General features: G+C 40.6%; 1 protein-coding gene across 1 annotated transcript in view; it reads left to right on the top strand.

The window, feature by feature from the left end:
- Nucleotides 1-453: 453 nt before the first annotated feature.
- Nucleotides 454-6,000, top strand: part of SCEL (sciellin) — a 121,129-nt gene continuing 115,582 nt past the window's right edge. Inside the window, exon 1 of the mRNA XM_020290304.2 lies at nt 454-575. The gene's annotated coding sequence lies outside the window, so the exon portion shown is untranslated. The remainder of the gene's footprint in view (nt 576-6,000) is intronic.

Here is a 6,000-nt window from a genome sequence, read left to right as displayed (position 1 = left end):
ACCATAAAAGTCAGGAGCTGTTTCACGGGTGCTCTATGGAGGGAAGGAAGGAAGAAAGGAGAGGAGGAGAAAAGATATTTGTGCAAAATATCCTGTAACAGTTCCATCCTTTACTTGGTTCAATATAAGTAACTTTAAAAAAAAATAAATATCTTAAAGGTATTAGTAGCAGAGGAAGGTTTACAGGCATTTTAAGTTAAAGGTGGATTTCTGGATGTGTACAGTTTAATAGTGATTTCTCCTATGAGAGACTGTAGATAATCCTGTGCCCCTGGCTGAGGAACTTGTTCTTTATGCCACACCTCATGGGGAAGACGCAGCTGCCAAATTCGTTTGCACAATCCCTAAAGAATGTCTTTGCCTTTGAGATTGTATTTGCTCAGCCTTGTCAGGTTTGGTTGTGAAGGGTGGGCCAGCCCACAGGGCAGGCTGCATACCTTTTTCCAAGAGACCCAGGAAGCTGCCCAGCTGTACAGAGGGCAGTAGAAACTTCAGATGGAACATTAGAATTTGTTTACTGTGGTTAGGAATTTGCCCGCCGGTATCTGAAGTGCTCTACCGAGGTTCTCCAGACGGTAAATTTTTGTTGTAGTTTTTCTGTATTTGTTTACTTGCAGAAAATGATTTCACTGATATAATTTTTAACCTTTCTTGATTTGCTTCTGCAAAATCTGTGAAATATGTCAATGCTCTTTCCTTGCAATCTTTGCAGTCACCTCAGGTAGCACCTGAAAGAGCCCCAGTTTCTCTCTGCTTTGGGCTCTGCTGAGTGAGGAAAAGAGAAGGTGGATTTTGAAGCTGCTGTTTTGATCGTACGACCCGTTGCCTCACTATTGAGTTTTGCCTTACTTTCCTGGAGACTGCTATGGGCTACCTCACCCAATTCAACTCCGGATGTTTTTTCCCTTACTGTTGGGAGAAATAAAGATTTGAAAGGAAGAGTGAAGGACAATGGACCTTATAATGTGGCTTCATTAGGAACCCACTGGGAACTACTTTTGCTGTAAAACAGATTTTTTTTTTCTCTCATTTAATTTTTCCCATTGGAATTTATCTATTTTCACAAATGCAAAATAGGCCTTGGTTGGGAAAGGAAAGGCAGAGAGGGAATATACACTTATAGATATTAATAATGTTAGGATAATGTGCTTTATAGATACCCTCTTCTAGAGTCTGAGATAAAAATAAGAGTGCATAGACTGCACAACCTTTACTAAGTAAATGGACAAGTAATGATGGTTTACATTCATGTGTAGGTTACATGAAGAATATTTGATTCTATGACATGAACACATCAACTTAGAAAACATTTTATTTTAGCTCATAATTTGTCATTTAGCTTCAGATACCTTTTTCTTTCAATGGTGGAGGCTTTAGTTATGACACTTGCCAAACCTTCACAAGGAAATACATTTATTTAGAAAAGAAGCGTGCACTTAATATCTCTTTATTCCTTCCTACATTTCTACACCTACTTGTTTGATAGGGCTTATGGAAAAACAAAGTGCATGAAGTGTGAGGAGGCTAACCTAATGCAATATTGGGGTACCAGGAAGGCACAATTATCTAAAAGAATCATGTGGGTTTTGGCTGTGAATGAAAGGAAATTCCAGTTGTTTTTCTGGGGACCTGCCCTGACCCCTTAGTGGCTGTGGACACCGGGATGAGCCACAAAGCTGCTCTAGGAGTCAGACAGGGTAGGAGGGAGCACGAAGTCAACTGTGGTTGTGGTCTTTTCAGATCGGTGTTGTTGCGTAAGCAAAGATCAAACAATGACATTTCCCAGCCTTTCTACGTGGGGTTGGTCATGGGTGTGTAACATCAAGGTCCACTCCTTGTTTCTGTATTGCAGAATTATAGTTAGACTGGATAAACAAGTCAGGTTTTGGGAGTGCTTCTGAGGGGGAAAAACATTCTATCCATGACAGCATAGGTCAGATGCAATAGTAGGAACTCCAGTGCTGGATTCCAAGAAGAGAAAGCACACACATGCTACATTGAAAAGGCTTTCACTCAAGAGGACCATAGACTAGCATCCAGTGGAAAGTGGAAGAGTGGGAGTATTGCAAGAGAAGCAGCAAGAAGCAGAAGGTTAAAAACTCTGGCTCTTTCCTGTTTCATTTGCCTGCTATGAAACTCAGGCCATGTTGCTTAACCTCTCTGAATCCGTTTCTTCATCTGTGAAATGAAGATGATAGCAGTACTTTAGAAAGTTGTTGTAAGGATGAAATCAGAGAAGATGTAAGTGTTCAGAAGCTTACCTGACATACTAAGTGGTCAAGAAACGTTCCACAATTGTGCATGAAGTTAGGTCTTACTTCCACACTAACGTTGGATCTTCGTCAAGTCACCGGAATCACTCAGAACATCAGTATTCCTGTCTGGCAAAGAGGTTTTGACTAAAGACTTGTGATCCTTTCATCATTTAGCATCCCTCCTCCATAGGGAGGAGATAAAAGGAAGAGGGTTGTTTTTCCAATAGGATTGGTTGGCATAGACCAGAGGTTGGCCAAGTGCTGCCAGCTGCAGCTGCTGCAGATGTTTCTGCTCACACCCAGGCCTTTGCTATATTGTCTATGGCCGATTTCTGCTGTGACACGGCAGAGTGGAGTTTTTATGTATGGCCCACAAACCCTAAAATAAATTATTTACTATCTGGCCCTTTAAGAAAACAATTGCTGACCTCTGTCCATAGACAAAGAACAAAAAGAGTTGATTCTGAGCTGTATCAGTCATGTTAATGAAAAGAGCTGTCATAACATTTTTATTCTGTGTGAAGCTTTTATATTAACTTTTGACTCTATCTGTGCTCAAGGCAAGGGGTGTCATATTTTATCCACGTACATTTGCTTTGTGGGCAAGAATCTTGATGATTTCTTGGAAATTGCCCCTGATTGAGGGGAAGTAATCTATAAGTTTTTAGTAACTGTCATATTTTAAACAGATAATGACTTTGGAATTACAGCTCAATATTGTGCCTCTACGTATAAAAATGAATTACATTAGGCCTTAACATTTCATTTTATCCTGCCTTGGCAATTTGATTGGTTTGTTATTTTTAAATTTTTTTTATCAGGTATTAGTAGTAGAACTGGTAAAAGTCATGATTTGTTTGTATAGAAGACATCCAAATGTATAAATATATGGCATTTTTTTCTTCCTTAAAGAACTGCATATTCAGGAGAGAAATAGAAAATAAAATGGAAACAATACGTTAAAAAGTTAAAAACATATCAAGAATTTAAAAAGAGCACAAGATTCATGCATGAAATAAAGAAGAAATTGCCTCACAGTTTTCTCAATGACCTCAAGGCTTCTCTCTCTGTCTTTCTCCCTCTCTTTCTAGTTAATCATAAAATGTAGTTAAGTGCTATAATGGAAGAATATACAGAGTTCTTTCAGAGCAAAGAGAAAGAGGGAGACTACCTGTGTTTGGGGTCTGGTATGGTGGGAAAATCTTCACAGAACAGGTTTTGTTTGCTGGGCCTTCTAGGCTAAATGAGGGATCACAAGGTGACAAGGAAAAAGGATAGCTCAGATCACAGGCATGACTTAAGGACAGATATCAAAAGTCTGAAGTATTATAGTGTGTTTGAGCAACAGCAAGGATTTCAATGTGACAAGAGCCTAGAGCACATGTGGGGAAGTGGTGAGAGATGAGCCTGGAATAGTTGCAGTGACTTTAAAAAGGCATTCTTGGCCGGGCGCGGTGGCTCACGCCTGTAATCCTAGCTCTCTGGGAGGCCGAGGCGGGCGGATTGCTCGAGGTCAGGAGTTCAAAACCAGCCTGAGCGAGAGCGAGACCCCATCTCCACTATAAATAGAAAGAAATTAATTGGCCAACTAATATATACAAAAAATTAGCCGGGCATGGTGGCGAATGCCTGTAGTCCCAGCTACTTGGGAGGCTGAGGCAGGAGGATCGCTTGAGCCCAGGAGTTTGAGGTTGCTGTGAGCTAGGCTGACGCCACGGCACTCACTCCAGCCTGGGCAACAAAGCGAGACTCCGTCTCAAAAAAAAAAAAATAAATAAATAAAAAAAATAAAAAAAATAAAAAGGCATTCTTGTTCCAGTACACGTGGGTGAAAAACAATTAAAAACAAATATAATTTTTAAAAAAGGCATTCTAATTTGTACTGAGAACACCAGAGAGTGAATTATCTAAAGTGCATTGGTTTTAATGCATGTTTTGGTTTGTAAACAAATTATAGTAATTTCTGACACATTTTTAGAAATTGATTGTCTAAGAATTTATATGTCTGCTTCTACATACAGTATATAAATAAAAATTTCATTCACAAGGAAAAAAAAGACATTCTAGACCTGCTTTCTCCTTTTTCTATCTTTCCTATCCAATGTGCTATTTAAAATATGACTGATATAACTGAAGAAATTAATTTTACATTTATTTGATTTGAATTAATTCAAATTTTAAATAGCCACATGTGGCTAGTCGCTGCTGCTTTGGACAACAGAGTTGTGTATGTAATTTAAATTTTATGGTACGTGGGGAACTTATGATAGGTTGGAAGCTGGTGAGTGACATGATTGCATCTGCATTTTGGAGAAATATTAATAGCATTAGTGGATGGACTGTCTTTCCTGGGGAAATATTTACAATGGGATGTGAGCCACGCCTATAGCCCACTTATAAGCAGTTCCAAGGCTTAGGGGAACCATGCTTTGTTTTTGTTTGTTTGTTTGTTTGTTTTTGAGACAGAGTCTTACTTTGTTGCCCAGGTTATAGTGAGTGCCATGGCATCAGGCTAGCTCACAGCAACCTCAAACTCCTGGGCTCAAGCAATCCTACTGCCTCAGCCTCCCGAGTAGCTGGGACAGTTGGCCAATTAATATCTTTCCATTTAGAGTAGAGCTGGGGTCTCACTCTTGCTCAGGCTGGTTTCGAACTCCTGACCTCGAGCAATCCTCCCGCCTCGGCCTCCCAGAGTGCTAGGATTACAGGCGTGAGCCACCGGCGCCCGGCCAGAACCATGCTTTCAACCATAAAGTGCTGTGACCTTAGTCACTGCTGATTGAAATGGGGTATGTGCCTGACCAAAACTGTTCCTTATGACTAGCCAGAGACCCAACAGATGGCCTGGTACAGGAACTCTACCCATAGGAACACAGTACAGGAGAGTGACTCAAACAGGTCTTTCTCAGGGGATTTAAACTGAAACATGCAGAGACTATGATAAATTGGCAGCACTGTAGAAAGAGGAAGCAGGTTGAGAATCAAAGTTAGAGAACTGAGTTGTGAACATGGGAGACACTTAGAGATTCTCTTGGGTTCCCAGATTTGTACTGGACAACTAGTGTTATTTTTACAAAGTAACCAGCAGCAAATATTACTTAACATCTAAGGCTGCTGAGACACTATCCTGCCTTCCTTGAAGCCCCATGTCTTTAGACTAAACCCTCTGCGCTGTGAATGTTAATGCCAGCATGCCTGGAATTAGCCTGAGTTAGTCTACTAAAATAAGAAATGAGCTGCACAGCATGCAACATGTCCAAATCATACTGATTGGTAGCGTTGTTTCATCACCATGCACCCTAAGAGTTTCAGGATGATTTGTACTAGCTGATCAGCACTGTTTATTGATAACAGTGAGATTTACGATTGGTATCTGGTGAGACCCCAGACACCCTGGTCACATAGCAGGCTCTGCCTACATGACCAGCAGGGCATAAGAAATCCCAGCTGACACTGCCTTTGGGTGTTCCATTCACAAGTCAATGGTTCTTGACCTGAGACAGAAAGTGATCCTGAGAAGAATCTCCTAGAAGAAGGACAATTGGAGCTTGCACATGGCCTCTCTGACCCTTTACTGTGAGACAACCTTTAGCTATGAAGCTTATCTTTAATGAAGCTATACACTATATCTTTTTCTTGTAATAAACTGTACATTTCTAAGTATCATCACTTTGGGCTCTGTGAGTCTGTTCTGCTTAACTGCTACTGTTAGTGTGTGCCCATCAACTGAGGCTCCCATGAACCA

The sequence above is a fragment of the Microcebus murinus genome, chromosome 13, assembly GCF_040939455.1.
Source record: "Microcebus murinus isolate Inina chromosome 13, M.murinus_Inina_mat1.0, whole genome shotgun sequence".
NCBI lineage: Eukaryota > Metazoa > Chordata > Mammalia > Primates > Cheirogaleidae > Microcebus > Microcebus murinus.
This window is presented reverse-complemented; position numbering and strand designations above follow the sequence as displayed.